Here is a 26,657-nt window from a genome sequence, read left to right as displayed (position 1 = left end):
TTCATCTCTATAGTAATTCTTACCCTTTGAGGTGTAGGGTTGGCACTAGAAGCTTTCTTGGGGCCCATGGTCACTTATTTTCCAGAAACAGCACCGAAAATACTGTAATAATACGAAATATTCCGAGTGTATGCTTGGATGTTACCGCGGAGGCTGGCTGGTAAACAATGGGACGGAGCGGCACATGTGAGGCTGGCTGAGGGCACATTGGACGCGTCTCGGACGAAAATCGGTATGCGGGTTTTTAATCGGTATGCGGGGCAAAAATTTTGCGATAAAAGTAATCGTTATGCGGAAAAATCGCTATGCGATGCCATCGTTATGCGGGGGTCCACTGTATATATATATATATATATATATATACATATATATATATATATATATATATATATATATATATATATATATATATATATATATATATATATATATATATATATATATATATATATATATATACATATATATATATATATATATATATATATATATATATATATATATATATATATATATATATATATATATATATATATATATATCTATAAACGAAATTTACAATTTATGAATCAATTTTCCCCATTAGAAATAATGTAAATACAATTAATCCGTTCCTGACACCCAGAAGTATTAAAACAAAAAATTTTTTAACATGAAATATGCATGTAGCACATAAACCATACAATGGGAAATGATGAATGAAACATTAACAGCATAACACCTTTATTGGAGATTCTTCTTAGTGTATGGGAGACTGGAGGAGAGAGAGTGGATTGTTTATCCATCAACACCTCAGGTACCATTTGCTTTTCTGGGGTTGCTTCTCTTCTCTGTTTCTTAATGCCACTAGGACCACTTTGAGAGTCACTGGAGTCCTTTCTCACAAAGTAACTGTGGAGAGAGCTCTGTTTCTGGCGTCTCTTTAACACTTCCCTAAAATGGCCCAAGACTTTGTCACTGTACATGTTGCCAACCTGGCTTGCAACAACCTTGTTAGGGTGATGTTTCTCCATAAAGTTTTCCATCTTACCCCACATTGTAAAAATCTCTTTAATTTCTGAAGAAGGCACCTTCTTCCATCTCTCTTTCTCCTCCTCTGCAGCAAGATTCTGAGCTGCAATGTGTTGCTCTTCCTGCTGAAGCTCTTGCAGCTCCTCAGTGGTGAGCTCTTCATTGTGGTCTTCCACCAATTCTTCCACATCCTCCAAACTCACATCCAACCCCATGGAACTCCCCAGTGCCACAATTGATTTTACAACAGACATAGGCTCATTAGGGTCAGTCCCAAATCCTTCAGAATCCCTCTTGTCGACACAATCTGGCCACAATTTTCTCCAGGCAGAGTTCAAAGTCCTGGTAGTCACTTCCTCCCAAGCCATACCTATAAGGGTTATGCACTGGAGGATGCTGAAGTGTTCTCTCCAAAATTCCCTTAGAGTCAAGTGAGTGTCTGTGGTCACAGTCAAGCACCTGTGAAACATTGCTTTTGTGTAGAGTTTTTTAAAGTTTGCAATAACCTGCTGGTCCATGGGTTGGAGGAGAGGAGTGGTATTCGGGGGCAAGAACTTTACTGTGATGAACCCAAACTCCTCGAAAATTAGGTCATCCAAGTTTGGAGGATGAGCAGGTGCATTGTCCATTACTAGCAGGCACTTGAGATCCAATTTCTTTTCCAGGAGATACTCCTTCACACTAGGGCCAAACACTTCATTGAACCACTCGACGAAAATTTCCCTCATGACCCATGCCTTACTATTAGATTTCCAAAACACACACAATTTACTCTTCATAACATTGTTTTTCCTGAACACTCTGGGATTTTCAGAATGGTACACTAATAATGGCTTCACTTTGAAATCCCCACTAGCATTAGCACAGAACATTAGCGTCAGCCTGTCTTTCATAGGCTTGTGTCCTGGCATTGCCTTTTCCTCTTGTGTAATGAAGGTCCTCTTTGGCATTTTCTTCCAAAAGAGGCCTGTTTCGTCACAATTGAACACTTGTTCAGGTTTCAGTCCTTCAGCCTCTATGTACTCCTGGAATTCATGCACATATTTTTCAGCCGCCTTGTGGTCCGAACTGGCAGCCTCACCATGCCTTACCACACTGTATGCAAGTACGGTTCTTAAATCTCTCAAACCAGCCTTTGCTGGCCTTAAATTCACTCACTTCACCACTATTTGCAGGCAATTTCTTTACCAAATCTTCATGCAACTGCCTAGCCTTTTCACAAATAAATGAAGTCATAAGAGTCTCTCCTGCTAATTGTTTCTCATTTATCCACACCAATAATAACTTCTCAACCTCTTCAGTACTGGTGATCTCATTTTTGTCAGCATAGTTACTCCCTTTGCAACAACAGCATCCTTTATTTCATTTTTCTTGGCCACTATGGAACATAAGGTTGTGTAGGGTTTCTTATACATCCTGGACAGTTCGGCCACACTTGTACCACTTTCATATTGTTCAATGATGATTTTCTTAAATTCAATCGTATTTCTCACCTTTACCACAGGCTTGGCACTAGGAGCTTTCTTTGGAGCCATGGTAGCTGATTTAGTACAGTGGTCCCTCAATAATCGTCCGGCCTGAAAGTCGTCCATTTCGGAAATGGTCCCGTTTTTTCGTCAAAATATTGGCTCGCAAATGGTCCGGTAACTCGCTAATAGTCCTAATAGTCCTTCGTCCTGGACGCGTACTCACGCTCTGAGCCGCCTCGGCCTTTCCTTCCCAGCCAGTGTGCCATTGTTTACCAGTGAGTAACGGTCCCCTCACATGCTCCTACGAAATATTTCATAATATTCCATTGATTTTAGTGCTTGCAAGTGCTAAATAAGCTACCATGGCTCCAAATAAAGCTTCTAGTGCCAGCCCTTTGGTAAAGAATGTGAGAAACACATTATTTATGAAAAAGTTTGTAAAAAAATACAAAGATGGTGGTGGCAGAGTGGAAGCAGTTGTGATAGTGGTTGATGAACATAAGAATATAAGAACATAAGAAAGGAGGATCACTGCAGCAGGCCTGTTGGCCTATGCTCGGCAGGTCCTTTACAATTCATCCCACTAACGAAATATTTTCCCAACCCAGTCCTCAATGCTACCCAAGAAATAGGCTCTGCTAACTCTATCCACTCATTTGGGACTTGCAAATGAGTGGATAGAGTTATCAGAGCTTATTTCTTGGGTAGCATTGAGGACTGGGTTGGGAAAATGTTTCGTTAGTGGGATGAATTGTAAAGGACCTGCCGAGCATGGGCCAACAGGCCTGCTGCAGTGATCCTCCTTTCTTATGTTCATCAACCACCATCACAACTGCTTCCACTCTACCACCATCATCTTTGTATTTTTCTACAAACTTTTTCATAAATAATGTGTTTCTCACATTCTTTACCAAAGGGCTGGCACTAGAAGCTTTCTTTGGTGGTAGTGGTGGTAGAAGGTAGTAGTGATGGTGGTAACAGTTGTAATAGTGGTAGAAGGTCGTAGTGATGGTGGTAGTGGGTTCCTTCTTTAGTGATTCAGTGATTCTACCAACTCCTCCAATGTTGTTGGAGTTATATAGGGCTACAAAAACCACTGCCGACTCAGCTGCTGCTTCACCACCATTATGGACGGCTTACACTCAGTGGCCCTTATATACCCAACAACAACACAACACAACACGTCTCGTGACATAAGTAATGACTTATTTTATTCATTCTAGAGTATATTCCATGTTTCTATGTTATTAATATTGTTTATTATGTCTAACTAATTTATTAACTTTCTTCAGTAAAGCTTTTGAGGCTGTTGACCACGATAAAGAATTTGATATTGTTTACTTAGATTTTAGTAAGGCATTTGATAGAGTTCCGCACCAAAGACTGTTGAAGAAAGTAGCAGCTCATGGCATTGGGGGGAGGGTGCTCTCGTGGATCGAGTCATGGCTCACAGACAGGAAGCAGAGAGTGTCCATAAATGGGGTTAAATCCGAGTGGGGATCAGTAACAAGTGGTGTTCCACAGGGATCAGTCTTGGGCCCGTTGTTGTTTATAATATATATCAATGATCTTGATGAAGGAATTGCTAGTGATATGAGCAAATTCGCCGATGACACGAAGATAGGTAGGATAATTGATTCAAACGTAGATGTTAGGGAACTTCAGGAGGATTTAGACAAACTCTACTCTTGGTCAGAAAAGTGGCAGATGCAGTTCAATGTGGATAAATGCAAGGTTCTGAAGCTCGGGAGTGTCTATAACCCTAGCACTTATAAGTTAAATAATGTAGAACTTAGCCATACAGATTGCGAAAAGGACTTGGGGGTTATGGTAAGCAGCAACCTTAAACCAAGACAGCAATGCCTAAGCGTACGTAATAAGGCAAATAGATTACTGGGATTTATATCAAGAAGTGTAAGCAACAGAAGTCCAGAGGTCATACTGCAGCTTTATACATCATTAGTAAGGCCTCACCTAGATTATGCAGCTCAATTCTGGTCTCCATATTACAGAATGGACATAAATTCATTAGAAAACATTCAGCGTAGGATGACTAAATTAATACATAGCATTAGAAATCTTCCTTATGAAGAAAGATTGAAGACTCTTAAGTTACATTCACTTGTTAGACGAAGAATGAGGGGAGACCTGATCGAAGTGTATAAGTGGAAGATAGGTATTAATAGGGGGGATATTAACAAGGTCTTGAGGATATCTCTCCAAGAGAGAACCCGCAGTAATGGATTTAAATTAGATAAGTTTAGATTTAGAAAGGACATAGGAAAGTATTGGTTTGGAAATAGGGTAGTTGATGAGTGGAACAGTCTACCTAGTTGGGTTATTGAGGCTAGGACTTTGGGTAGTTTCAAATTTAGGTTGGATAAGTACATGAGTGGGAGGGGTTGGATTTGAGTGGGACTTGCACATCGGAGCTTGTTTCTTGGGTGGCATTGAGGGTTGGGATGGGCAAATGTTTTGTTGGTGGGATGAATTGTAAAGGACCTGCCTAGTATGGGCCAACAGGCCTTCTGCAGTGTTCCTCCTTTCTTATGTTCTTATGTTCTTATTAGTTGAATCGTGATAGATAAATAAGCCATAGAGTTATATTAGTGTCATATTCTCCAACAATAAACTTGCCATCCCTCCCTCACACAAACAAATAGCCAATAAGAACATAACAATGGAAGAACACTGCAGGTCTACTGGCCCATACAAGGCAGGTCCTTATCAAAATGACCTCCACCCAAAGCTACCCAAGAATTTACTCCCGTACCCAATGACACAAATCAAACTCACCTCCTCCAACTCGTATATTTGTCCAATCTCATCTTAAAGCTACCCAAGGTCCTAGCCTCGATCACCCTACTGGTAAGTGTGATGTTAATTAAGAACTTAAGAAAGTAGGAACACTGGAACAGGCCTGCTGGCCCATACTAGGCCGTTCCTTCACAAATCCAACCCTCTAACAGAACAAATGCTACCCAAGCAATAAACTCAGGTGCAAGTCAGACTCAAATCCAACCCCTCTCACTCGTGTATTTATCCAACCTAAATTTGAAACTACCCAATGTTTTAGCTTCGATCACCCTACTAGGCAGACCATTCCACTCATCAACTACCCCTATTACCAATGTTCATTTATACATTTTATTAGTGCCCTAGAGTCCTTATGGAGGGGGATTCCCCTTCCAAATAACCTCTCTTCCCTCTCTCCTCCTCCCTGTTTTCCATTCATCAACAACAGCCTTCAATAAAGGTAACTGTCATGTTGAATGTTCATTCTTTTGTGCATGTAAATCTATCTTTTAGGTAAAAAAAAATTTTTTTTGTTGATACTTCTAGGTGTCTGGAACGAATTAATTGGATTTACATTATTTCTTATGGGGAAAATTGATTCGAAAATCATCCATTTTGATAATAGTCCCACTTCCAGGAACGGATTATGGATGATTATTGAGGGACCACTGTACAGTGGACCCCCGCATAGCGGACGCCTTGCATAGCGGACAATCCGCATAGCGGACGCTTTGTTCGCTAAAATTTTGCCCCGCATAGTGGACAAAAACCCGCTCAGCGGCCTTCGTCCGAGACGCGTCCAATGTGCGCCCTCAGCCAGCCTCACATGTGCCGCCTGTGCCATTGTTTACCAGCCAGCCTCCGCGGTAACATTCAAGCATACACTCGGAATATTTCGTATTATTACAGTGTTTTCGGTGCTGTTTCTGGAAAATAAGTGACCATGGGCCCCAAGAAAGCTTCTAGTTCCAACCCTACAGCAATAAGGGTTAGGATTCCTATTGAAATAAAGAAAGAGATCATTGATAAGTATGAAAGTGGAGTACGTATCACCGACCTGGTCAGGTTGTACAAGAAACCAAAATCAACCATCTCTTCTATTGTGGGCAAGAAAACGGCAATCAAGGAAGCTGTTGTTGCCAAAGGTTTAACTGTGTTTTCGAAACAAAGATCGCAAGTGATGGAAGATGTTGAGAGACTTATTGGTGTGGATAAATGAAAAACAGCTAGCAGGAGATAGCGTCTCTCAAGCGATCATATGTGAAAAGGCTAGGAAGTTGCATGACGATTTAATTAAAAAAATGCCTGCAACTAGTGATGATGTGAGTGAATTTAAGGCCAGCAAAGGTTGGTTTGAGAGATTTAAGAAGCGTAGTGGCATCCATAGTGTGATACGGCATGGTGAGGCTGCCAGTTCGGACCACAAAGCGGCTGAAAAATATGTGCATGAATTCAAGGAGTACATAGAAACTGAAGGACTGAAACCTGAACAAGTGTTTAATTGTGATGAAACAGGCCTGTTCTGGAAGAAAATGCCAAGCAGGACCTACATTACTCAGGAGGAAAAGGCACTCCCAGGACATAAGCCTATGAAAGACAGGCTTACTTTGTTGATGTGTGCCAATGCTAGTGGTGATTGCAAAGTTAAGCCTTTATTAGTGTATCACTCTGAAACTCCCAGAGCGTTCAGGCAAAAGAATGTCCTCAAGGATAATTTGTGTGTGCTGTGGAGGGCAAACAGTAAGGCATGGGTCACTAGGGAATTTTTCTATAACTGGTTACACCATGCATTTGCCCCCAATGTGAAAGATTACCTAACTGAAAAGAAATTAGACCTTAAGTGCCTCCTGGTGTTAGACAATGCCCCTGGTCATCCTACAGACGTGGCAGAGCGACTTAATGGGGACATGAGCTTCATTAAGGTGAAGTTTTTGCCTCCTAATACCACTCCTCTCCTGCAGCCCATGGACCAGCAGGTCATTTCCAACTTCAAGAAACTGTACACAAAAGCTCTGTTTCAAAAGTGCTTTGAAGTGACCACAGACACTCGATTGACTCTAAAAGAGTTTTGGAAGGATCACTTTAATATCCTCAATTGTGTAAACCTTATAGGTAAGGCTTGGGAGGGAGTGACTAAGAGAACCTTGAACTCTGCTTGGAAGAAACTGTGGCCAGAATGTGTAGACAAAAGGGATTTTGAAGGGTTTGAGGCTAACCCTGAGAGGAGTATACCAGTTGAGGAATCAATTGTGGAATTGGGGAAGTCCTTGGGGTTGGAGGTTAGTGGGGAGGATGTGGAAGAGTTGGTGGAGGAGGACAATGAAGAACTAACCACTGATGAGCTGATAGATCAACTTCAAGAGCAAGAGGCCAGACCTGGGGAAACTGGTTCAAAGGAGGGGAGAGAGAAATTGAAGGAATTGCCTACTTCAAAGATTAAGGAAATGTGTGCAAAATGGCTTGAAGTGCAAACCTTTTTTGATGAAAATCACCCTCACACAGCTATTGCAAGCCGTGCTGGTGACTGTTACAATGACACTGTTGTGAACCACTTTAGACAAATCATAAAGGAACGAGAGGTACAGGCCACTATGGACAGATATGTTGTGCGAAAGAAGTCCAGTGACTCTGAAGCTGGTCCTAGTGGCATTAAAAGAAGAAGGGAAGTAACCCCAGAAAAGGACTTGCTACCTTAAGTCCTAATGGAAGGGGATTCCCCTTCTAAACACTAACACTCTCTCTCCCCTCCTCCCATCCCATCAATCATCACCAGATCTTCAATAAAAGTAAGTGTCATGTAATTGTGCATGCCTTTTTCAGTTTGTGTGTACTAAAATTAACATTTTTTTGTGGTAAAAAAATTTTTTTTTTCATACTTTTGGGTGTCTTGCACGGATTAATTTTATTTCCATTATTTCTTATGGGGAAAATTCATTCGCATAGCGAACATTTCGCATAACAGCCAGCCCTCTTGCACGGATTAAGGTCGCTATGCGGGGGTCCACTGTACTTGCAAGCACTAAAATAAATGGAATATTATGAAATATTTTGCTGGAGCACGTGAGGGGACCTTCGCTCACTGGTAAACAATGCCAGACTGGCTGCCGCCCTGGCTCACGCCGTGGGTATGCGTCCCGGACGAACTACAACTCGCGAGTCAACCTATGAAAAGCGAGTCCATGTTTATACGAAAATACCTCTATGATTGACGAATTTTACGATTGACAGGAACTACGAAAAGCGTGGGACCACACACACACACAAAAAAATATATATATATATATATATATATATATATATATATATATATATATATATATATATATATATATATATATATATATATATATATATATATATATATATATATATATATATATATATATATATATATATATATATATATATATATATATATATATATATATATATATATATTATATATATATATATATATATATATATATGTCGTGCCGAATAGGCAGAACTCGCGTTCTTGGCTTAAAAAGCAACGCTCATCTTGCCATATAGGACAAGTGAAAATTTGTGTATGCAATAATTTCGCCAAAATCATTCTGAACCTAACGAAAAAAATATATTTCACTGTGTTTGTTTAGTATTAAATTACTGTAAACAAATCTAAAATATATTTAGTTGGGTTAGGCTAAAATAATATGCTCTTGTTATAATAAGGTTAGGTAAGTTTTCTAAGATTCTTTTGGAGCAAAATTAAAAATTTTTACATTAACCCTTTCAGGGTCCGTCCCGTAGATCTACGGCTTTACGTTCAGGGTCCAAACCGTAGATCTACGCCATGAGCTCAGCTCACTCTGATAAACTGTGAGGGGTACATTTGGGCCTAGATATGAGAGAATACATCTATGTGGTATGTGTGCACCACATAAAACAGATCCTGCAGCACATTGTGTATAATGAGAAAAAAAATGAAATCATGATTTTTCGATTAAAACAGCAACTTTGCAGTGTTTTTTCGTATATTTTTTATAGTTGTATTTGCGATTTCTTGGTCTCATTTGATAGAATGGAAGACATATTACAGAAATAGAGATGATTTTGATTGATTTTAGTACTGGAAATGGCTTGAAACTGAGCTCAAAGTAGCAGAAATGTTAAATTTTTGCCGATATTCAAGAGTAAACAAACGACCTCACACATCTAATACACGTCAGCTGGTGGGTCTAATATACATTCACAAATATGGTGATGATATTTATACAATTATTACAATATTGCATAACAGTAAATCTTCTATTTTTTGGTGTGAATAAAAATTCATTATGTGAATAAAAAATCAAAATGGAATTTATTTGTAAAGCCTCAAAACATAACTAATGAACAGAGGAAATGTTAGTTTAGTGCCAGGAATGCCTACATTGTTCATTCTGGACCCTGTTTTGAAATTGGAATATTTTGAACTTTGTGTTAAATTGGCCAAATTAACAATTTCCGATCACTTTATTTTGTAGTTGAAACAGTTGACTTGGCGATTTCTTGTGCTCAATCGATAGAATAGAAGTAATACTAGTGAAATAGCTAAGAATTTGGTTGATTGAAATAATGTAATTGGCCTAAAATGGGAGTCAAAGTCGGCAAAATCGCCGATTCGTAAATATCGCTGAGACATCAAAATTCGCGAGAGCATAATTTCGTCAATTTTCCACCAAATTTCGTACTTTTTGTTTTATTACCTTCACAAAAAGATTCTCTACGATTTCATAAGAAAAAATAACAAATTTTTTTTTGAAAATTCTTGGACACTGGTGCGTGACTCCAGATTTGGGCCTTGGACCCTGAAAGGGTTAACATTAATGAAAAAAATATATCTTTAAATGCATAAGAGAAATTTTTAGAAAGGACTTAATTTTAAATGAGTTCTTGCTAAATGACCAGTTTTACATATTCGGCACGACATATTTATATATATATTTTTTATTATTTTATTATCACACCGGCCGATTCCCACCAAGGCAGGGTGGCCCGAAAAAGAAAAACTTTCACCATCATTCACTCCATCACTGTCTTGCCAGAAGGGTGCTTTACACTACAGTTTTTAAACTGCAACATTAACACCCCTCCTTCAGAGTGCAGGCACTGTACTTCCCATCTCCAGGACTCAAGTCCGGCCTGCCGGTTTCCCTGAATCCCTTCATAAATGTTACTTTGCTCACACTCCAACAGCACGTCAAGTATTAAAAACCATTTGTCTCCATTCACTCCTATCAAACACGCTCACGCATGCCTGCTGGAAGTCCAAGCCCCTCGCACACAAAACCTCCTTTACCCCCTCCCTCCAACCCTTCCTAAGCCGACCCCTACCCCGCCTTCCTTCCACTACAGACTGATACACTCTTGAAGTCATTCTCTTTCGCTCCATTCTCTCTACATGTCCGAACCACCTCAACAACCCTTCCTCAGCCCTCTGGACAACAGTTTTGGTAATCCCGCACCTCCTCCTAACTTCCAAACTACGAATTCTCTGCATTATATTCACACCACACATTGCCCTCAGACATGACATCTCCACTGCCTCCAGCCTTCTCCTCGCTGCAACATTCATCACCCACGCTTCACACCCATATAAGAGCGTTGGTAAAACTATACTCTCATACATTCCCCTCTTTGCCTCCAAGGACAAAGTTCTTTGTCTCCACAGACTCCTAAGTGCACCACTCACTCTTTTTCCCTCATCAATTCTATGATTCACCTCATCTTTCATAGACCCATCCGCTGACACGTCCACTCCCAAATATCTGAATACGTTCACCTCCTCCATACTCTCTCCCTCCAATCTGATATTCAATCTTTCATCACCTAATCTTTTTGTTATCCTCATAACCTTACTCTTTCCTGTATTCACCTTTAATTTCCTTCTTTTGCACACCCTACCAAATTCATCCACCAATCTCTGCAACTTCTCTTCAGAATCTCCCAAGAGCACAGTGTCATCAACAAAGAGCAGCTGTGACAACTCCCACTTTGTGTGTGATTCTTTATCTTTTAACTCCACGCCTCTTGCCAAGACCCTCGCATTTACTTCTCTTACAACCCCATCTATAAATATATTAAACAACCACGGTGACATCACACATCCTTGTCTAAGGCCTACTTTTACTGGGAAAAAATTTCCCTCTTTCCTACATACTCTAACTTGAGCCTCACTATCCTCGTAAAAACTCTTCACTGCTTTCAGTAACCTACCTCCTACACCATACACTTGCAACATCTGCCACATTGCCCCCCTATCCACCCTGTCATACGCCTTTTCCAAATCCATAAATGCCACAAAGACCTCTTTAGCCTTATCTAAATACTGTTCACTTATATGTTTCACTGTAAACACCTGGTCCACACACCCCCTACCTTTCCTAAAGCCTCCTTGTTCATCTGCTATCCTATTCTCCGTCTTACTCTTAATTCTTTCAATTATAACTCTACCATACACTTTACCAGGTACACTCAACAGACTTATCCCCCTATAATTTTTGCACTCTCTTTTATCCCCTTTGCCTTTATACAAAGGAACTATGCATGCTCTCTGCCAATCCCTAGGTACCTTACCCTCTTCCATACATTTATTAAATAATTGCACCAACCACTCCAAAACTATATCCCCACCTGCTTTTAACATTTCTATCTTTATCCCATCAATCCCGGCTGCCTTACCCCCTTTCATTTTACCTACTGCCTCACGAACTTCCCCCACACTCACAACTGGCTCTTCCTCACTCCTACAAGATGTTATTCCTCCTTGCCCTATACACGAAATCACAGCTTCCCTATCTTCATCAACATTTAACAATTCCTCAAAATATTCCTTCCATCTTCCCAATACCTCTAACTCTCCATTTAATAACTCTCCTCTCCTATTTTTAACTGACAAATCCATTTGTTCTCTAGGCTTTCTTAACTTGTTAATCTCACTCCAAAACTTTTTCTTATTTTCAACAAAATTTGTTGATAACATCTCACCCACTCTCTCATTTGCTCTCTTTTTACATTGCTTCACCACTCTCTTAACTTCTCTCTTTTTCTCCATATACTCTTCCCTCCTTGCATCACTTCTACTTTGTAAAAACTTCTCATATGCTAACTTTTTCTCCCTTACTACTCTCTTTACATCATCATTCCACCAATCGCTCCTCTTCCCTCCTGCACCCACTTTCCTGTAACCACAAACTTCTGCTGAACACTCTAACACTACATTTTTTAAACCTACCCCATACCTCTTCGACCCCATTGCCTATGCTCTCATTAGCCCATCTATCCTCCAATAGCTGTTTATATCTTACCCTAACTGCCTCCTCTTTTAGTTTATAAACCTTCACCTCTCTCTTCCCTGATGCTTCTATTCTCCTTGTATCCCATCTACCTTTTACTCTCAGTGTAGCTACAACTAGAAAGTGATCTGATATATCTGTGGCCCCTCTATAAACATGTACATCCTGAAGTCTACTCAACAGTCTTTTATCTACCAATACATAATCCAACAAACTACTGTCATTTCGCCCTACATCATATCGTGTATACTTATTTATCCTCTTTTTCTTAAAATATGTATTACCTATAACTAAACCCCTTTCTATACAAAGTTCAATCAAAGGGCTCCCATTATCATTTACACCTGGCACCCCAAACTTACCTACCACACCCTCTCTAAAAGTTTCTCCTACTTTAGCATTCAAGTCCCCTACCACAATTACTCTCTCACTTGGTTCAAATGCTCCTATACATTCACTTAACATCTCCCAAAATCTCTCTCTCTCCTCTGCATTCCTCTCTTCTCCAGGTGCATACACGCTTATTATGACCCACTTCTCGCATCCAACCTTTACTTTAATCCACATAATTCTTGAATTTACACATTCATATTCTCTTTTCTCCTTCCATAACTGATCATTTAACATTACTGCTACCCCTTCCTTTGCTCTAACTCTCTCAGATACTCCAGATTTAATCCCATTTATTTCCCCCCACTGAAACTCTCCTACCCCCTTCAGCTTTGTTTCGCTTAGGGCCAGGACATCCAACTTCTTTTCATTCATAACATCAGCAATCATCTGTTTCTTGTCATCCGCACTACATCCACGCACATTTAAGCAACCCAGTTTTATAAAGTTTTTCTTCTTCTCTTTTTTAGTAATTGTATACAGGAGAAGGGGTTACTAGCCCATTGCTCCCGGCATTTTAGTCGCCTCATACGACACGCATGGCTTACGGAGGAAAGATTCTTTTCCACTTCCCCATGGACAATAGAAGAAATAAAAAAAAGAACAAGAGCTATTTAGAAAAAGGAGAAAAACCTAGATGTATGTATATATATATATGCATGTGCGTGTCTGTGAAGTGTGACCAAAGTGTAAGTAGGAGTAGCAAGATATCCCTGTTATCTTAGCGTGTTTATGAGACAGAAAAAGAAACCAGCAATCCTACCATCATGCAAAACAGTTACAGGTTTTTGTTTCACAGTCATCTGGCAGGACGGTAGTACTTCCCTGGGTGGTTGCTGTCTACCAACCTACTACCTACTACCTACTATATATATATATATATATATATATATATATGTTATATATATAGTTATATAGTCATGCCGAATATGTAAAACTGGTCAATTAGCAAGAACTCAATTAAATTTAATTCCTTTCTTTAATTTTCTCTTATACGTTTAAAGATATATTTTTTTCATTAATGTTAATGTAAAAATTTATAATTTTGCACCAAAAGAATCTTAGAAAACTTAGCTAACCTTATTATAACAAGAGTAATTTATTTTATCCTAACCCGAGTAAATATATTTTAGATTTGCTTACAATAATTTAATACTAAACAAACACAGTGAAATATATTTTTTTCGTTAGGTTCTGAATGATTTTGGCAAAATTATTGCATACACAAATTTTCACTTGTCCTATATGGCAAGATGAACGTTGCTATTTAACCCTTTGACTGTTTTCGACGTATAAATACGTCTTACGAGCCAATGTTTCTGACGTATGTATACTCAATAATTCTAGCGGCTTCAAATCAAGTGGGAGAAAGCTGGTAGGCCCACATGTGAGAGAATGGGTCTGTGTGGTCAGTGTGCACAACATAAAAAAAATCCTGCAGCACAGATTGCGTAATGAGAAAAAAAAATCTGATCGTTTTATTGGAATAAAATGCCGACTTTGAGGTGTATTTTCGTATAGTATTTATCGTTGTATTCGTGTTTTCATGGTCTTAGGTGATAAAATGGAAAACATATTACAGAAATAGAGATGATTTTCATTACTTGGACGATGAAAACGGCCTTGAAACTGAGCTCAAAGTAGCGGAAATGTTCGATTTTTACCAATGTTCAGGAGTAAATAAATCACACCACACGTCCAGTACACGTCAACTGGGGAGTCTAATATTCTTTCACTAGTGCACTGATATTATTTATACCATTTTTACAATAATGCAGTAGTCTGCATAACAGTAAATTTTGTATTTTTTTGTATGAATAAAAAATCAAAATAGAAAGCAATAATAATATAAGAGGGGCCTAGAGATGTGACTAATGAACAGAGCATATGTTATTTTATTGCCACGAATGTCTACCTTGTTTATTCTGGACCCTATTTTGAAATTGGCATCTTTTTTAGTTTGCGTGAAATTGGCCAAATTGCCAATTTCTGACCACCATATTGGGTAGTCCAAATTAGTAAATGGGAGGTTTCTTGTACTCAGCTGATAGATAAAATGGAGTTCAAAAGAAATAGCTATGAGTTTGGTCAACTGGAACAATGGAATTGGCTGAAAATAGGGCTCAAAGTCGGCGAAATCGCCGATACGCATATGTCGCCGAGACCGCTAACTTCGCGGGAGCATAATTCCAAGAGTTTTTTACCAAATTTCGAACTTTTGGTGTCATTACCATCGGGAAAAGATTCTCTATCATTTCATAAGAAAAAATAATTTTTTTTTTTTTTAAAAATTGAGCGACATAGAATGACAGTTTCAGAGAGGAGCCTGAAACAGTCAAAGGGTTAAGCCAAGATCGCAAGTTCTGCCTATTCGGCACGACATATATACAGTATATATTTATATGTGGGCAATGTGTGGTGTGAATATAATGCAGAGAATTCGTAATTTGGAAGTTAGGAGGAGGTGTGGGATTACCAAAACTGTTGTCCAGAGGGCTGAGGAAGGGTTGTTGAGGTGGTTCGGACATGTAAAGAGAATGGAGCGAAACAGAATGACTTCAAGAGTGTATCAGTCTGTAGTGGAAGGAAGGCGGGGTAGGGGTCGGCCTAGGAAAGGTTGGAGAGAGGGGGTAAAGGAGGTTTTGTGTGCGAGGGGCTTGGACTTCCAGCAGGCATGCGTGAGCGTGTTTGATAGGAGTGAATGGAGACAAATGGTTTTTAATACTTGACGTGCTGTTGGAGTGTGAGCAAAGTAACATTTATGAAGGGGTTCAGGGAAACCGGCAGGCCGGACTTGAGTCCTGGAGATGGGAAGTACAGTGCCTGCACTCTGAAGGAGGGGTGTTAATGTTGCAGTTTAAAAACTGTAGTGTAAAGCACCCTTCTGGCAAGACAGTGATGGAGTGAATGATGGTGAAAGTTTTTCTTTTTCGGGCCACCCTGCCTTGGTGGGAATCAGCCAGTGTGATAATAATAAAAAATATTTATATATACAGTGGACCCCCGGTTAACAATATTTTTTCATTCCAGAAGTATGTTCAGGTGCCAGTACTGACCAAATTTGTTCCCATAAACACGCTAGATAACAGGGATATCTTGCTACTCCTACTTACACTTTGGTCACACTTCACAGACACGCACATCCATATACAGTGGACCCCCGCATAACGATCACCTCCGAATGCGACCAATTATGTAAGTGTATTTATGTAAGTGCGTTTGTACGTGTATGTTTGGGGGTCTGAAATGGACTAATCTACTTCACAATATTCCTTATGGGAACAAATTCGGTCAGTACTGGCACCTGAACATACTTCTGGAGTGAAAAAATATCGTTAACCGGGGGTCCACTGTATATATATACATACATCTAGGTTTTTCTCCTTTTTCTAAATAGCTCTTGTTCTTCTTTATTTCTTCTATTGTCCATGGGGAAGTGGAAAAGAATCTTTCCTCCGTAAGCCATGCGTGTCGTATGAGGTGACTAAAATGCCGGGAGCAATGGGCTAGTAACCCCTTCTCCTGTAGACATTTACTAAAAAAGAGAAGAAGAAAAACTTTATAAAACTGGGATGCTTAAATGTGCGTGGATGTAGTGCGGATGACAAGAAACAGATGATTGCTGATGTTATGAATGAAAAGAAGTTGGATGTCCTGGCCCTAAGCGAAACAAAGCTGAAGGGGGTAGGAGAGTTTCAGTGGGGGGAAATAAATGGGATTAAATCTGGAGTATCTGAGAGAGTTAGAGCAAAGGAAGGGGTAGCAGTAATGTTAAATGATCAGTTATGGAAGGAGAAAAGAGAATATGAATGTGTAAATTCAAGAATTATGTGGATTAAAGTAAAGGTTGGATGCGAGAAGTGGGTCATAATAAGCGTGTATGCACCTGGAGAAGAGAGGAATGCAGAGGAGAGAGAGAGATTTTGGGAGATGTTAAGTGAATGTATAGGAGCCTTTGAACCAAGTGAGAGAGTAATTGTGGTAGGGGACCTGAATGCTAAAGTAGGAGAAACTTTAAGAGAGGGTGTGGTAGGTAAGTTTGGGGTGCCAGGTGTAAATGATAATGGGAGCCCTTTGATTGAACTTTGTATAGAAAGGGGTTTAGTTATAGGTAATACATATTTTAAGAAAAAGAGGATAAATAAGTATACAAGATATGATGTAGGGCGAGATGACAGTAGTTTGTTGGATTATGTATTCGTAGATAAAAGACTGTTGAGTAGACTTCAGGATGTACATGTTTATAGAGGGGCCACAGATATATCAGATCACTTTCTAGTTGTAGCTACACTGAGAGTAAAAGGTAGATGGGATACAAGGAGAATAGAAGCATCAGGGAAGAGAGAGGTGAAGGTTTATAAACTAAAAGAGGAGGCAGTTAGGGTAAGATATAAACAGCTATTGGAGGATAGATGGGCTAATGAGAGCATAGGCAATGGTGTCGAAGAGGTATGGGGTAGGTTTAAAAATGTAGTGTTAGAGTGTTCAGCAGAAGTTTGTGGTTACAGGAAAGTGGGTGCGGGAGGGAAGAGGAGCGATTGGTGGAATGATGATGTAAAGAGAGCAGTAAGGGAGAAAAAGTTAGCATATGAGAAGTTTTTACAAAGTAGAAGTGATGCAAGGAGGGAAGAGTATATGGAGAAAAAGAGAGAGGTTAAGAGAGTGGTGAAGCAATGTAAAAAGAGAGCAAATGAGAGAGTGGGTGAGATGTTATCAACAAATTTTGTTGAAAATAAGAAAAAGTTTTGGAGTGAGATTAACAAGTTAAGAAAGCCTAGAGAACAAATGGATTTGTCAGTTAAAAATAGGAGAGGAGAGTTATTAAATGGAGAGTTAGAGGTATTGGGAAGATGGAGGGAATATTTTGAGGAATTGTTAAATGTTGATGAAGATAGGGAAGCTGTGATTTCGTGTATAGGGCAAGGAGGAATAACATCTTGTAGGAGTGAGGAAGAGCCAGTTGTGAGTGTGGGGGAAGTTCGTGAGGCAGTAGGTAAAATGAAAGGGGGTAAGGCAGCCGGGATTGATGGGATAAAGATAGAAATGTTAAAAGCAGGTGGGGATATAGTTTTGGAGTGGTTAGTGCAATTATTTAATAAATGTATGGAAGAGGGTAAGGTACCTAGGGATTGGCATAGAGCATGCATAGTTCCTTTATATAAAGGCAAAGGGGATAAAAGAGAGTGCAAAAATTATAGGGGGATAAGTCTGTTGAGTATACCTGGTAAAGTGTATGGTAGAGTTATAATTGAAAGAATTAAGAGTAAGATGGAGAATAGGATAGCAGATGAACAAGGAGGCTTTAGGAAAGGTAGGGGGTGTGTGGACCAGGTGTTTACAGTGAAACATATAAGTGAACAGTATTTAGATAAGGCTAAAGAGGTCTTTGTGGCATTTATGGATTTGGAAAAGGCATATGACAGGGTGGATAGGGGGGCAATGTGGCAGATGTTGCAAGTGTATGGTGTAGGAGGTAGGTTATTGAAAGCAGTGAAGAGTTTTTACGAGGATAGTGAGGCTCAAGTTAGAGTATGTAGGAAAGAGGGAAATTTTTTCCCAGTAAAAGTAGGCCTTAGACAAGGATGTGTGATGTCACCGTGGTTGTTTAATATATTTATAGATGGGGTTGTAAGAGAAGTAAATGTCGCGAGGGTCTTGGCAAGAGGCGTGGAGTTAAAAGATAAAGAATCACACACAAAGTGGGAGTTGTCACAGCTGCTCTTTGCTGATGACACTGTGCTCTTGGGAGATTCTGAAGAGAAGTTGCAGAGATTGGTGGATGATTTTGGTAGGGTGTGCAAAAGAAGAAAATTAAAGGTGAATACAGGAAAGAGTAAGGTTATGAGGATAACAAAAAGATTAGGTGATGAAAGATTGGATATCAGATTGGAGGGAGAGAGTATGGAGGAGGTGAACGTATTCTGATATTTGGGAGTGGACGTGTCAGCGGATGGGTCTATGAAAGATGAAGTGAATCATAGAATTGATGAGGGAAAAAGAGTGAGTGGTGCACTTAGGAGTCTGTGGAGACAAAGAACTTTGTCCTTGGAGGCAAAGAGGGGAATGTATGAGAGTATAGTTTTACCAACGCTCTTATATGGGTGTGAAGCGTGGGTGATGAATGTTGCAGCGAGGAGAAGGCTGGAGGCAGTGGAAATGTCATGTCTGAGGGCAATGTGTGGTGTGAATTAATGCAGAGAATTCGTAGTTTGGAAGTTAGGAGGAGGTGTGGGATTACCAAAACTGTTGTCCAGAGGGCTGAGGAAGGGTTGTTGAGGTGGTTCAGACATGTAGAGAGAATGGAGCGAAACAGAATGACTTCAAGAGTGTATCAGTCTGTAGTGGAAGGAAGGCGGGGTAGGGGTCGGCCTAGGAAAGGTTGGAGGGAGGGGGTAAAGGAGGTTTTGTGTGCGAGGGGCTTGGACTTCAAGCAGGCATGCGTGAGCGTGTTTGATAGGAGTGAATGGAGACAAATGGTTTTTAATACTTGACGTGCTGTTGGAGTGTGAGCAAAGTAACATTTATGAAGGGATTCAGGGAAACCGGCAGGCCGGACTTGAGTCCTGGAGATGGGAAGTACAGTGCCTGCACTCTGAAGGAGGGGTGTTAATGTTGCAGTTTAAAAACTGTAGTGTAAAGCACCCTTCTGGCAAGACAGTGATGGAGTGAATGATGGTGAAAGTTTTTCTTTTTCGGGCCACCCTGCCTTGGTGGGAATCGGCCAGGGTGATAATAAATAATATAAAAAGGAATATTGTGAAGTAGATTAGTCCATTTCAGACCCCCAAACATACATGTACAAACGCCCTTACATAAATACTCTTACATAATTGGTCGCATTGGGAGGTGATCGTTAAGTGGGGTTCCACTTATATATATATATATATATATATATATATATATATATATATATATATATATATATATATATATACTATATATATATAAATATACATATACTATACATATATATATATATATATATACTATATATATATATACATATATTACATATATATATATATATATATATACAGGAAGGCCCCGCTTTACGGCGTTTCACTTTACGGCGTTCCGCTAATACGGACATTTCAAATTATGACCAAAACTCACTATACGGCTCCCCCCACCTGACTTTCTAATACGGTCACCGTGCCCCACCCTGTTTGTTTACATTCTCCATGAGCTCAGTAAGCACTAAGTCTCTCCATTTTGTCTGGAAACTCCAAAATTTCAAATGTTTTTAAAAGTTATTTCATATTTTATATATACTCTGATAATTATACTTATGTATACCTGTACCTAAATAAACTTACATACATCGAGTCATTTAAATGTCGTATATTACGTTAATATACACATTTTCATTAATCCATCCATGATATTTTTTTCAAAATTATATAATAAACACGATGCATAACATATAAATAAGATAAATACACCCCACAGTAGAAGAAATAAACATAAATGTGAGATGTGAGCAGACGACTTCCACAAGTGACGCCATAATAACAATACTCACCGAGTCTCATTAAATGTCGTATATTACGGTAATATACACATTTTCATTAATCCATCCATGATATTTTTTTCAAAATTATATAATAAACACGATGCATAACATATAAATAAGATAAATACACCCCACAGTAGAATAAATAAACATAAATGTGAGATGTGAGCAGACGACTTCCACAAGTGACGCCATAATAACAATACTCACCGAGTCTCATTAAATGTCGTATATTACGGTAATATACACATTTTCATTAATCCATCCATGATATTTTTTTCAAAATTATATAATAAACACGATGCATAACATATAAATAAGATAAATACACCCCACAGTAGAATAAATAAACATAAATGTGAGATGTGAGCAGACGACTTCCACAAGTGGTGATAATAACAATACTCGCCGAGTCTCATTAAATATCGTATATTACGGTAATATACACATTTTCATTAATCCATCCATGATATTTTTTTCAAAATTATATAATAAACACGATGCATAACATATAAATAAGATAAATACACCCCACAGTAGAATAAATAAACATAAATGTGAGATGTGGTAGCAGACGACTTGCACAAGTGGTGATAATAACAATACTTACCGAGTCTCATTAAATGTCGTATATTGCAGTAATATACACATTTTCATTAATCCAGCCATGATATTTTTTTCAAAATTATATAATAAACACGATACATAACATAAAAAGATGATAAATACACCCCACAATAGAATAAATAAACATAAATATAAGATGTGGGAGCCTGGTTTGTTTACATAACTCTGCGCCTGTTACCTCTCATGTACTCATTCTTTCTCTCTCTCATTTATTCGTTTTATCTCATTTACTTACTCCTGACCCTACATTAAGACTACAAATATTTTAAGGTAAGTAATGAGTGAACTGTATATACATTTTATCGCTCTGGGATGCTTAAATATCATAGAATAGTATGTGTGGGTGGGGTGGCCTGGCGAGGTAGCCTGGCTATTACAATTCATACCACACTTGATTTCTTACAATAAATACTACTTGTCTCACCCTAGATTTATTTTTATTTTTTATTATCACACCGGCCGATTCCCACCAAGGCAGGGTGGCCCGAAAAAGAAAAACTTTCACCATCATTCACTCCATCACTGTCTTGCCAGAAGGGTGCTTTACACTACAGTTTTTAAACTGCAACATTAACACCCCTCCTTCAGAGTGCAGGCACTGTACTTCCCATCTCCAGGACTCAAGTCCGGCCTGCCGGTTTCCCTGAATCCCTTCATAAATGTTACTTTGCTCACACTCCAACAGCACGTCAAGTATTAAAAACCATTTGTCTCCATTCACTCCTATCAAACACGCTCACGCATGCCTGCTGGAAGTCCAAGCCCCTCGCACACAAAACCTCCTTTACCCCCTCCCTCCAACCCTTCCTAGGCCGACCCCTACCCCGCCTTCCTTCCACTACAGACTGATACACTCTTGAAGTCATTCTGTTTCGCTCCATTCTCTCTACATGTCCGAACCACCTCAACAACCCTTCCTCAGCCCTCTGGACAACAGTTTTGGTAATCCCGCACCTCCTCCTAACTTCCAAACTACGAATTCTCTGCATTATATTCACACCACACATTGCCCTCAGACATGACATCTCCACTGCCTCCAGCCTTCTCCTCGCTGCAACATTCATCACCCACGCTTCACACCCATATAAGAGCGTTGGTAAAACTATACTCTCATACATTCCCCTCTTTGCCTCCAAGGACAAAGTTCTTTGTCTCCACAGACTCCTAAGTGCACCACTCACTCTTTTTCCCTCATCAATTCTATGATTCACCTCATCTTTCATAGACCCATCCGCTGACACGTCCACTCCCAAATATCTGAATACGTTCACCTCCTCCATACTCTCTCCCTCCAATCTGATATTCAATCTTTCATCACCTAATCTTTTTGTTATCCTCATAACCTTACTCTTTCCTGTATTCACCTTTAATTTTCTTCTTTTGCACACCCTACCAAATTCATCCACCAATCTCTGCAACTTCTCTTCAGAATCTCCCAAGAGCACAGTGTCATCAGCAAAGAGCAGCTGTGACAACTCCCACTTTGTGTGTGATTCTTTATCTTTTAACTCCACGCCTCTTGCCAAGACCCTCGCATTTACTTCTCTTACAACCCCATCTATAAATATATTAAACAACCACGGTGACATCACACATCCCTGTCTAAGGCCTACTTTTACTGGGAAAAAATTTCCCTCTTTCCTACATACTCTAACTTGAGCCTCACTATCCTCGTAAAAACTCTTCACTGCTTTCAGTAACCTACCTCCTACACCATACACTTGCAACATCTGCCACATTGCCCCCCTATCCACCCTGTCATACGCCTTTTCCAAATCCATAAATGCCACAAAGACCTCTTTAGCCTTATCTAAATACTGTTCACTTATATGTTTCACTGTAAACACCTGGTCCACACACCCCCTACCTTTCCTAAAGCCTCCTTGTTCATCTGCTATCCTATTCTCCGTCTTACTCTTAATTCTTTCAATTATAACTCTACCATACACTTTACCAGGTACACTCAACAGACTTATCCCCCTATAATTTTTGCACTCTCTTTTATCCCCTTTGCCTTTATACAAAGGAACTATGCATGCTCTCTGCCAATCCCTAGGTACCTTACCCTCTTCCATACATTTATTAAATAATTGCACCAACCACTCCAAAACTATATCCCCACCTGCTTTTAACATTTCTATCTTTATCCCATCAATCCCGGCTGCCTTACCCCCTTTCATTTTACCTACTGCCTCACGAACTTCCCCCACACTCACAACTGGCTCTTCCTCACTCCTACAAGATGTTATTCCTCCTTGCCCTATACACGAAATCACAGCTTCCCTATCTTCATCAACATTTAACAATTCCTCAAAATATTCCTTCCATCTTCCCAATACCTCTAACTCTCCATTTAATAACTCTCCTCTCCTATTTTTAACTGACAAATCCATTTGTTCTCTAGGCTTTCTTAACTTGTTAATCTCACTCCAAAACTTTTTCTTATTTTCAACAAAATTTGTTGATAACATCTCACCCACTCTCTCATTTGCTCTCTTTTTACATTGCTTCACCACTCTCTTAACTTCTCTCTTTTTCTCCGTATACTCTTCCCTCCTTGCATCACTTCTACTTTGTAAAAACTTCTCATATGCTAACTTTTTCTCCCTTACTACTCTCTTTACATCATCATTCCACCAATCGCTCCTCTTCCCTCCTGCACCCACTTTCCTGTAACCACAAACTTCTGCTGAACACTCTAACACTACATTTTTAAACCTACCCCATACCTCTTCGACCCCATTGCCTATGCTCTCATTAGCCCATCTATCCTCCAATAGCTGTTTATATCTTACCCTAACTGCCTCCTCTTTTAGTTTATAAACCTTCACCTCTCTCTTCCCTGATGCTTCTATTCTCCTTGTATCCCATCTACCTTTTACTCTCAGTGTAGCTACAACTAGAAAGTGATCTGATATATCTGTGGCCCCTCTATAAACATGTACATCCTGAAGTCTACTCAACAGTCTTTTATCTACCAATACATAATCCAACAAACTACTGTCATTTCGCCCTACATCATATCGTGTATACTTATTTATCCTCTTTTTCTTAAAATATGTATTACCTATAACTAAACCCCTTTCTATACAAAGTTCAATCAAAGGGCTCCCATTATCATTTACACCTGGCACCCCAAACTTACCTACCACACCCTCTCTAAAAGTTTCTCCTACTTTAGCATTCAAGTCCCCTACCACAATTACTCTCTCACTTGGTTCAAAGGCTCCTATACATTCACTTAACATCTAGATTAAGACTATAAATATTTTAAGGTAAGTAATGAGTGCACTATGTGTGTATTGTACCTTTTTATTGTTTTTTGATGCCTGGTTCTATTGCTAACTTAATATATGTTAGTGTAAACTTGTTATCTAGTGTTTGTATGCATTTATAAGTGGAAAAAAAGGGTGTTCCACTTTACGGCGATTTCCGCTTTACGGCGGTAGCCTGGAACCTAACCTGCCGTATAAGTGGGGCCCTCCTGTATATATATATACATATACATACATACATACATACATACAGTGGACCCCCGCATAGCGACCTTAATCCGTGCAAGAGGGCTGGCTGTTATGCGAAATGTTCGCTATGTGAATGAATTTTCCCCATAAGAAATAATGGAAATCAAATTAATCCGTGCAAGACACCCAAAAGTTTGAAAAAAAAAATTTTACCACATGAAATATACATTTTCCTACACACAAAGAGAAGTATACATGCACAATAGTAGAGTAGTACATGCACAATATATATTGTGCATGTACTACTCTACTAAATGAAGAATAAATGACACTTACCTTTATTGAAGATGCAGCAATGACTGATGAGACACTGTGTCCTGGGAGTGCCTTTTCCTCCTGAGTACTGTAGGTCCTGTTTGGTATTTTCTTCCAGAACAGGCCTTATCACACTGTGTATGTCACTACGATTCTTAAATCTCTCAAACCAACCTTTGCTGGCTCTAAATTCACCAATATGAGCACTAGTTCCAGGCATTTTCCCTGTTCACCTGGGTGTTAGTCGACTGGTGTGGGTTGCATCCTGGGAGACAAGATTAAGGACCCCAATGGAAATAAGTTAGACAGTCTTCGATGACACTGACTTTTTTGGGCTATCCTGGGTGGCAAATCCTCTGGGGTTAATTGTTTCTTGGTATTCTCAATAAGCCACACCAACAACGGTGCTACAGCAGCAGCAGCAGCAGCTGACGATGTTACAGCAGAAGCAGACGATGCTACAGCAGCAGCAGCAGCAGACGATGCTACAGCAGCAACAGACGATGCTACAGCAGCAGCAGACGATGCTACAGCAGCAACTGACGATGTTACAGCAGCAGCAGACGATGCTACAGCAGCAGCAGCAGCAGACGATGCTACAGCAGCAGCAGCAGCAGACGATGCTACAGCAGCAGCAGCAGCTGACGGTGGTACAGCAGCAACAGACGATGCTACAGCAGCAACAGACGATGCTACAGCAGCAGCAGACGATGCTACAGCAGCAGCAGATGATGCTACAGCAGCAGTAGACGGTACTACAGCAGCAGGAGCAGCTGACGGTGGTACAGCAGCAGCAGCTGACAGTGCAGCAGCAGCTGACGGTGATACAGCAGCAGCAGCAGCTGTACCACCAATAGTAGCGATGGTTGATTGGGGTTTATTATACAACCTGGCCAGCTCGGAGACACGCACTCCACTTTCATACTTATCAATGATCTTTTTCTTCATCTCCATAGTAATTCTCACCCTTATTGCTGTAGGGTTGGCACTAGAAGCTTTCTTGGGGCCCATGGTCACTTATTTTCCAGAAAAAAATCACCAAAAACACTGTAATAATACAAAATGTTCCGATTGTATGCTTGGATGTTACCGCGGAGGCTGGCTGGTAAACAATGCCACCCGCGGAACATGTGAGCGTGGCTCAGGCCGCACATTGGACGCGTCTCGGACAAAGGCCGCTGAGCGGGTTTTTGGGCGCTATGCGGGGCAAAATTTTAGCAATCAAAGCGTCCGCTATGCGGATTGTCCGCTATGCAAGGCGTCCGTTATGCGGGGGTCCACTGTATATATATATATATATATATATATATATATATATATATATATATATATATATATATATATATATAGATATATATATATATATTCTTTGTTTCTTTCAACACACCGGCCGTATCCCACCGAGGCGGAGTGGCCCAAAAGGAAAAACGAAAGTTTCTCCTTTCAAATTTAGTAATATATACAGGAGAAGAGGTTACTAGCCCCTTGCTCCCGGCATTTTAGTCGCCTCTTACAACACGCATGGCTTACGGAGGAAGAATTCTGTTCCACTTCCCCATGGAGATAAGAGGAAATAAACAAGAACTAGAAAGAAAATAGAAGAAAACCCAGAGGGGTATGTATATATATGCTTGTACATGTATGTGTAGTGTGACCCAAGTGTAAGCAGAAGTAGCAAGATGTACCTGAAACCTTGCATGTTTATGAGACAGAAAAAAGACACCAGCAGTCCTTCCACCATGTAAAACAATTACAGGCTTCCATTTTACACTCA

The 26,657-nt window shown here is 39.8% G+C and overlaps 1 protein-coding gene across 2 annotated transcripts in view; it reads left to right on the top strand.

Moving 5' to 3' along the window:
- Positions 1–26,657, top strand: part of LOC128690852 (zinc finger protein 91) — an 83,733-nt gene that overhangs the window by 41,010 nt on the left and 16,066 nt on the right. The gene's annotated exons all lie outside the window — the stretch shown is intronic.

The sequence above is a fragment of the Cherax quadricarinatus genome, chromosome 24, assembly GCF_038502225.1.
Source record: "Cherax quadricarinatus isolate ZL_2023a chromosome 24, ASM3850222v1, whole genome shotgun sequence".
Lineage (NCBI taxonomy): Eukaryota > Metazoa > Arthropoda > Malacostraca > Decapoda > Parastacidae > Cherax > Cherax quadricarinatus.
The sequence above is the reverse complement of the archived record's forward strand: the minus strand, read 5'-3'. Positions and strand labels throughout refer to the sequence as shown.